The sequence below is a fragment of the Myxocyprinus asiaticus genome, chromosome 12, assembly GCF_019703515.2.
Source record: "Myxocyprinus asiaticus isolate MX2 ecotype Aquarium Trade chromosome 12, UBuf_Myxa_2, whole genome shotgun sequence".
NCBI classification, from domain to species: Eukaryota; Metazoa; Chordata; class Actinopteri; order Cypriniformes; family Catostomidae; genus Myxocyprinus; species Myxocyprinus asiaticus.
In genome coordinates, this window is record NC_059355.1 from 17,624,816 (window position 1) to 17,634,224 (window position 9,409).

General features: G+C 46.2%; 1 pseudogene; it reads right to left on the minus strand.

Annotated features, from left to right (window-relative positions):
* Positions 1-2,975: 2,975 nt before the first annotated feature.
* Positions 2,976-6,890, minus strand: LOC127449624 (complement C1q tumor necrosis factor-related protein 1-like; annotated as a pseudogene).
* Positions 6,891-9,409: the final 2,519 nt, after the last annotated feature.

Consider the following 9,409-nt stretch of genomic DNA (forward strand, 5'->3'; position numbering starts at 1 on the left):
ATCAGTGTTGTAAGATACAGATAGAGTTTCAGATTTTCTCTTTTGATCAATATTTCTTAGGTTTTGAGTCTCACTGCTGTTTAATGTTGCAGGACAACGAAGAACAGACAGGAATTGAACGGCTTTTGATTGCAGTAATTGTGACCAGGACAGGAGCTTCAAGTGACAGTCCAAAGAATCACTGGAATCGTTATCGAGGGTGTGAAAGTTCTTACAGGCCTTGAAGGTGTTCCCAGGGCTTGCTGTATCCTCCTTGGTTTGACCTATGCACTGAATCTCCATTATCCCAGGCATCTAAAGTATACCTTTGAGGTATTTCAGAAACTTCTCTTGGAGCTGGATGCTTCAAAGCTGTCAAACAGAGTCCAGTCACTCAATCTAAACTGTTGTCTTAAAAATAAGATTGTTTTTAGTATAATCTGTTCTGTGGTTCCATGTTGCCAAACAAAGACCTCACATTTTTGAGCAATTATTTTGAACATTTTGTTCCTAGAAAGAGAGAAACACCGAAAAAGTTGTTCTGCAAACTTGAACTGTTCTCATCCTGTGTGAATTGACACCTTGCCCTAAGAGGGGGAAAAAATACATGAACAACAGTTCTGTTGATAAGTAGTAGTAATGTTCACTCTGTAATTGTGAATGTGACAAAGAAAGGAGCTTCTACAAGTGACAGTCAATTGGACACTGGAATCGAGTTGTCGAGGGGGTGAAAGTTCTTTCAGGCCTTGACGGTGTTCACAGGGCTTGCTGTGTCCTCTTTGGTTTGACCTACTGTATGCGCTGAATCTCCATTATCCGGGCCTCAAGTATACCTTTTGAGGTAAAAAAAATATATAAATAATTATCTTGGAGCTTGATGCTTCAAAGCTGTCAAACAGAGTCCAGTCGCACAAGTCTACACTGCTGTTTTAATATGAGATTGTTTTTAGATTAAGTCCAGGTGTTCAAATCTACATTGTTTTAAAATGAGATTGTTATTAGTATAATCTGTTATGTGATTCTATGTTGCAGAAAAAGATGTCACAGTTTCTGTTGTGTTCAGAAAAGGTGGAAAACGTATTTCTTATATCTATTTTGTTTTAAACAACAACAACGCATCTGCATTGTGTATTTTGAACAGTTTGTGCCTAGAAAGAGAGAAACACAAAAAGAGACTTGTTTTGCAAACTTGCACTTTTCTCATCCTGTGTGAATTGATAAGCCTTAAAAGGTAATTGGAAAAAAAATGCAGTTAGTTCTGTTGATAAAGAGTAGTGAATGTTCACTCTGAGAATGCTAATAGATGCTATTTTTGTGACTGTTGTTGGCAATAATAAAGGAGTTCGTAATTCATCTTTGACGTCTATGTCTGTTATTCATACCTGAAATCAGATTTAATTAAATTATTTTAATGCACTCAAATAATACCAACTTATTTGTGTTAAATAAAAACATTTCCATTTAGTATTCATTAGCATAGTGTGTTTTTTTTGTTGTTTTTTTTTAAGGAAATCAATATTTTTGTTTACATTTTACTTAATTTTTTTGTGTGCTATTTGCAGTCACTCAATTTGAATGGTTGATTTTTAAGGAGCTAATTTGAATAATTCTAACTCGATTCTTAAGTGTTGTTGAATTTAATAACATTGCTTGTAATCTGTTGCCACAATTTTGAGTAGATATAGTGTATTTTTTTTACAGTGCATCTTCTGCAGTCTCAAGTTATCAGAAATTTAGGACAAGCTCATATTTCATAATGGCACTAAACATTTTTACAACTACAACACAAATGATAGCCTAGACTTTGCCTCTTATAAAAATTTTTTGCAATGGTATTGATCATGGTGTGATATATACAGTAGCTGGGTTTCCATTTACGTAGTTTAATGCAAATTTTGGGATATCACATAAAAACTGCTTATGTGATATCTTGACAGAAACAGCAAGATGCGAATAAAATCTATAAAACTTAAACCCTCGCTTGAGGTGGATACATGTACGCATAAACTACAATGGGAACATGCTTACCGAATATATTACTATTTATATAAGAATGTAGATGCACGTCAAAAAAGTCATGTGACTGCCTCAACAAACTATGTTAATACATAATTCGCACAAAGAATATCATCAATACCATAAAACGATGAAATACCAAAGTCTGTCATCGAAATTATTGTCTACTATTAGCTCCCAGAACTGTTTGACGTGCTGTCTCATATGCCACTGAACGCTAGCAAACATGACATTCTTCAGAGCGTTCTGTCTGTAAGTAGCCAAATTCATTATACCAAAAGAGCCACAGCAGCTTCATTGTCCATTTGCCAATTTCCCCCGAAGTAACGATTTTGTTTCAACTTGGGATGAAAACACTGCTTTATTCGCAAATCGTTTTTGCGTTATTCCAATTTTGCATATACATTTAATTCGTAACTAGAATGGAAACATAGCTAGTGATGTTGTTGATAATTACAAACTATGTTTAAATGCGCAACATCGTGATAGTGTTACAGGTATTTGAATCATCACTGTCCCAATGTTTAGTGCATCAAGGCACCTGCTAGTGCCCGAATTCATGTTCTCAACTGATTCACATCCTAGAGAACCAGGGAGAGGAATAAGACAGATACTGCACTCACAGGTCATCAGAGAGCTTAGTGCTTACTGATTTTTTTTCTTTCTGAATGATGTTGAAAGTTAAAGTTCTGGCCAGCTAATTGCAGAATGCTCTATTAGATGATGAAGCAGCCACTGAGAAACACGTCCAGTTGACTAGAATAATCTTTTAGAACAATTGAGTAAAAGTTCTGTTCACTGTTCATCAGCACCTCAAAAACACTGTCAAATGTCTTTAAACAATCTTTCAAGGAAAATCTGAGCTTTTCATGTGGTGTATGATTATTTCTTCATAATGTGGTGAAAGATACCAGAGTTCTCAAATGATAAACTAAATTATTACAATTACACGTATTCCTCAAAGACTGTGATGTGTCCTTCTACACTTTAGGTGCCACCAGGTGTCCATTGTAGGTGATGTAAACATCCACATTGTCGCTGTAAATGGCGTTGTCCTGCTCACGTTTGTAGAGTCGTACCCACACTTCGTCGTTGAGTTCTAGCAACAGCAGCACGCTCTGACTCTGCATGATGGAGCGGTCACTGGGCTGCGCATACAGGATCACCTGTGCGCGGTCACTGTGCATCAGGTCCAGCTATGTCTCCTTAAAGTTCCAGGTATGAATGCTGACGTTAAAGAAATAAACTCCTGCCACGAAACAGTAGAATTTCCCTTTGAACATGTTGAAATGTTCACCCAGATTCACAAAGACCTTGTCGAAGAACAGGACCTGGTAGTAATCGGCGCTGTGGAGAGCTTTGCGTTGCCCCACAGAGAAGGACGACTGCTGGATTTTGCAGGGGTCTCCAGGGGCGCCAGTTTCACCTTTATTGCCTTTGGGCTCCATCACACCTCTTAATCCTGGGGGTCCGTCAACTTCGGTTCCCTGTCTGTCACTCACTCAACGTTGTGTCGATGTAGTGACACTAGGGGTCACTCTTGGGAGCCCCAAACACCTCTGATTTTGAAAACAATCCAAGGCGCTAAGAGAACTGCACGAGGGTGGTTCTGACCCGGGATTGATGCAGGAGCTGCACTCGGCGACTGACCTCGCTCTCCAGGCGACGAAGGTCACGGCGCGGACTCTCGGGCAGGCGATGTCCACCCTGGTGGTCCAGGAGCGCCACATATGGCTCAACTTGGTCGAGATGTGCGAAGCTGACAAGGTATGGTTCCTTGACGCCCCCGTCTCCCAGGTCAGCCTGTTCGGCGACACTGTGGAGGACTTTGCCCAGCAGTTCTCGGCGGTGAAACAGCAGACAGAGGCTATTCAGCACATCCTGCATCGGCGCGGTTCAAGACCTCGCATCTCGCCCCGTCGCAACAACACCGGCTCTGCCGCAGCCCGCCCCCGTGGCTCGGCCCTGGCGTGGAGCCACCCGCAGGAAGCGGATGCCACCCGTCTCACAGTAGGCTTCGAAGTGCCCCTGAGACGGGCGTACCCAGGCACGTGGAGACCTGCTGCAGGCCTAGAGATGGTAAGCAGACCACTCCATCCCCCGGTGGAGGGCCGGGAGGAGAATCCTTTGCCTTTTCTTTGTTTTGCCTTTTCTTTTGTCATCACGACCGCCATCCACCTTCCCATTTCGGCAGGTTCGGCGCTCCAGCGGCGGGCCCCCCACCCCTGCGCGCCCAGCTGTGGCACGAACACGCCCACACCGGGTTGGTTCCGACGGACTGCGGGGACGATATTCCTCCTCCCCCCTCCCCGGCCAATCTTATGGTGGGTATCAGGAGCCAGGTAAGTGCTTCGATGTCCCTAGACTCAGCACGGCCACGGGACTCGAGCCCCCTTGACATAGCGCCTCAGGCTCCGCCCCGCCATGAGACCACACCCGCCGGTACGTCCGACGTGATTGTCCCCTTGGTCCCCCTCACCCGGAGTTTGGACGCTTGGCTTGTGCTCTCCAACCCGTCGCGATGGCTGACCCAGACCGTCCGACTCGGCTACGTGATTCAGTTCGCCAGGCGCCCGCCCAGGATCAGCAGCATCCGCTTCACTTCGGTGAAGGGCGAGAACGCCGCTACCTTGCATGCGGAGATCACTACCCTTCTACGGAAGGGTGCGATAGAGCCTATCCCTCCGGTCGAGATGAAGAAGGGGTTTTGCACAGAACCGGCCTTTGCACAGACTCCCATTCAAGATGCTGACGCAAAAACGCATTCTAGTGAGCGTCCAGCATCAAGATTGGTTCGTGATGGTAGAAGGACGCGTACTTCCACGTCTCGGTTTTACCTCGACACAGACCCTTCCTGCGGTTTGCTTTTGAGGGCCGGGCGTACCAGTACAAGGTCCTCCCCTTCGGCCTGTCCTTGTCCCCTCATGTCTTCACGAAGGTCGCAGAGGCAGCCCTTGCCCCACTAAGGGAAGTGGGCATCCGCATCCTCAACTATCTTGACAACTGGCTAATCCTAGCTCACTCTCAGGATGTGTTGTGTGCACACAGGGACCTGGTGCTCACGCACCTCAGCCAGCTGGGGCTTCGGGTCAACTGGGAAAAGAGCAAGCTCTCCCCGGTTCAGAGCATCTCTTTTCTTGGTTTGGAGTTGGACTCAGTCTCGATGACGGCGTACCTCACGATCGAGCGCACACAGTCAGTGCTGAACTGTCTGAAGGTGTTCCACTGACATTTTTTCAGAGGCTCCTGGGGCATATGGCATCCTCAGCAGTGACCACACCGCTCAGGTTGATGCATATGAGACCGCTTCAACACTGGCTTCAGACTCGAGTCCCGAGATGGGCATGGCGCCACGGGGCACATCGTGTGGTCGTCATGCCAACCTGTCGCCGCCTCTTCAACCCTTGGACTGACCTAGCATTTATATGGGCAGGGGTTCCCCTAGAGTAGGTCTCCAGGCGTGTCGTGGTTACGACGGATGCCTCCAAGATGGGCTGGGGTGCCGTATGCAATGGTCACGCAGTCGCCGGCTCTTGGACTGGCCCGCGACTGTGTTGGCACATCAACTGCCTCGAGTTGTTGGCAGTACTTCTCGCCCTGTGGAGGCTCCGGCCGTTGATCCAGGGTAAGCTGGACAACACGGCGACGGTAGCGTACATCAACTGCCAAGGTGGCCTACGCTCCTGTTGCATGTCACAACACGCCTGCCGTCTCCTCCTCTGGAGTCAGCAGCGCCTCAAGTCGCTGTGAGCCACTCAAATCCCGGTCGACCTCAACACTGCAGCGGATGCGCTGTCACGACAGGTTACGCTCAGGGGAGAGTGGAGACTCCACCCTCAGGTGGTCCAGCTGATTTGGAGTCATTTCAGTTGAGCACAGGTAGACCTGTTTGCTTACCGGGAATCCTCCCACTGCCCACTTTGGTACGCCCTGAGTGAGGCACCCCTCGGTATAGATGTCCTGGCACACAGCTGGCCCCCGGGACTACGCAAAAACATGTTTCCCCCAGTGAGCCTACTTGCACAGACCCTGTGCAAGATCATGGAGGACGAGGAACAGGCCATCCTAGTAGCACCCTACTGGCCCACCCAGACGTGGTTCTCGGACCTCATGCTCCTCGTGACAGCCCCACCTGGTGAATTCCAGGTGGTAGACATGATCACTCAGGCTAGGGCTCCCTCTACGAGGCGCCTGTATGCCTTGAAGTGGCATCTGTTCGCTAAGTGGTGTTCTTCCCAACGCGAAGACCCCCAGAGATGCGCAGTCTGATCGGTGCATTCCTTCCCGCAAGAGAGGCTGGAGGGGCAGCTGTCCCCCTCCACCTTGAAGATGTATCTAGCCGCCATTTCAGCACATCATGATGCAGTAGATGGTAAGTATTTGGGGAAGCACGACTTGATCATCAAGTTCCTGAGAGGCGCTAGGAGGTTGAATCCCTCCAGACTGCATCTCATCCCCTCATGGGACCTCTCTGTAGTCCTTCGGGGTCTACAGGGAGCTCCCTTCGAGCCCCTAGAGTTCCTCCCTTGAGCTTAAGGCACTCTCTTTTGAAGACTGCCCCCCTGACTGCGCTCACTTCCATCAAGAGAGTAGGGGACCTGCAGGCGTTCTCTGTCAGCGAAACATGCCTGGAGTTCGGTCTGGGCTACTCTCACATGATCCTGAGACCCCGAGGGCTATGTCCCATTTAGGGATCAGGTGGTGAACCTGCAAGTGCTGCCCCGGGAGGAGGCAGACCCAGCCTTGGCGTTTCTGTGTCCAGTGCATGCTTTACGCATCTATTTATATCGCACGCAGAGCTTTAGTTCTGAGCAGCTCTTTGTCTGCTTTGGCAGACAGCGGAAAGGGAGTGCTGTCTCCAAACAGAGGATCACCCATTGGGTCAATGACGCCATCGTGACGGCATATCACGCTCAGGACGTGCCACCCCCTGTGGGGCTACGAGCCCACTCTACTAGGAGTGTGGCGGCCTCCTGGGCCCTGACCAGTGGCACCTCTTTGGCAGACATCTGCAGAGCAGTGAGCTGGGCAACACCCAACACCTTTGCAAGGTTCTACAATCTCCGGGTTGAGCTGGTCTCGTCCCGTGTATTGTCAGGTACGAGCAGGTAAGTTCCGGGACAGCTGGCCGGGTGTACCGCTTGCGCATAGCGCCTTTCCCCTCCCCTGAGGTGAAGACGTGCACTTTTGACTCCCAGTCGTGTTCACAAGTTGTGATCCCTGGATGACTTTCCTCCTCAGCCCTGTGGCAGACGAGTTTGCGGAGAAACTCGCTGCCGGCCCAGTACATGTGCTAACTAAGCCCTGTACTGGGGTAGGTGCTCCACATGCACTGGTTCCCCATAGGTGACCCCATGTGATATATCTTCTGCTAAATCATTTCCCTGTTGGTAAACTGCATCTTCCTTGGGCAGAGGTTCCTCTGCCCCTGGTCACCATGTTTGTAAAGCTCCTCCCCCTTTGGGTAGGACCTACCATGGGACTTCTCCACATGACATACTTCCGACAAGACTCGGTAAGACCATATGACGTATTTCCACTCAAAATCATAAAACAAGGAGAGAACGGCACACTGCTATAGTTGCTCCCATGTAATTTAATAGAAAAGACAATGTTTTGACCCCTTGGGTCTTCGTCAGTCAGTAAAACACCAGGTATTGAAGGCCTATATAAATACTCACACCTGTCAATGGGTGTGGGCAGCAAACAAGCAAACAATTATCCAGTGAGGACATACAATAAGTCAATTATCCTATAAAAAAAAACAATCACCAGTAACCTACAATAAAGATCATACAATACCACCAATTATACCAATCCTAAAAAGATAGTATCACAGCATCAGCAATGCATTACAAAGGCAAATGAAACTTTACAATTAATATTATAATTCATGACATTAAAGCAAATTAAATATAAACCAGTAACAAACAAACATAAGAAAACCAAACGTTACATGACACTTGAGCAAATTATGTTGCAAAGAAGTTCATAATTCATAATATTCAAACAAGCATCCAAGGAGAAAATAAAATAAATAAATAAAAAATTACAAAAAAAGGTTTTAAATCAAAATCTAAATTAAGCCCTTTTGGACGCCGAAAGTGCCTACAATGGGCACGTGAGTGTCACAACTGGACCATGGAGCAATGGAGGAAGGTGGCCTGGTCTGATGAATCACATTTTCTTTTAGATCATGTGGATGTCTTGGTGCGTGTGCGTCGTTTACCTGGTGAAGAGATGGCAGCAGGATGCACTATGGGAAGAAGGCAGGTCGGCAGAGGCAGTGTGATGATCTGGGCAATATTCTGCTGGGAAACCTTGGGTCCTGGCATTTATGTGGATGTTACTTTGACAGGTACCACCTACCTAAAGACTGTTGCAGACCACGTACACCCCTTCATGGCAATGGTATTCCCTGATGGCAGTGGCCTCTTTCAGCAGGATAATGCGCCCTGCATTACAGGTGATTGATCAGCCCTAACAACAAAATATTGTATATTAGGCGCGCGCTTGTATACTGTTCGTGGAGAATCCTTACAGAAAGGATTCATTACAGGATCAGAGTTGAGAATATGCCAGTGTTTATGTACAATTTTTTCAAATTCTTTACCTAAAGGAGAATATTGAATTATACAGGACAAGTGACTGCTTTAAGACTCAGGACGTTTTCTATTGAGGCATTCATTTTGATCTGTATTTTCAAAAAGAGCAGAAGCCTTTTTTAATCCAGCTGTGCATATCCTCTTTCCTGAAGCCAATGGGTCAAATCATTACATTGTTGTTTATACATTTCTCAGAACTACAAATGTGACGTGTATTTGTACGACGTGAATTGACTAATCGAAAGACTTCTCTTTAAATGGGTAGGGTGAAAACTATGACCATGTAAAATTTTATTTTTATCAGTAGGTTTTCTGTAAAGAAAATTATTGTAGTTAATTGTACATTTAAGATGTTCACTACTAGAGTTAAGCAGTTGCTGAAATTCAAGAAGTTCATTTTCAGTACCAGTCCATAAGAGGAAAATGTCATCAATGTATCTAGCCAGAGACTAATTTTAAACACAAAAGGATTAACATCAGAGTCAAAAACACATTTTTGTTCAAAGAGACCCACATATAAGTTTGCATAGTTTGGGGCCATAGTGCTCCCCATTGCTTTTTCTTTAATCCAGGGGTTCTCAACGGGGCGTTTAAAGGATGCCAGGGGGATCTGAGAAGAGGGTCCTCTCTGCAGACTCTAGCACGATGACGTAGTGGATTTAATCCTCTGCGTAGTGAATTTTGATGACGTAGTGGATGTTTTGGTTTTTATGTGTTACACTGAGTACATTATTACTTCGTATTAAAGTATTACAATAAGACATTTGTTTAATATAGCTTAGCTTTTAAAAATGGTCATAACCATGGAT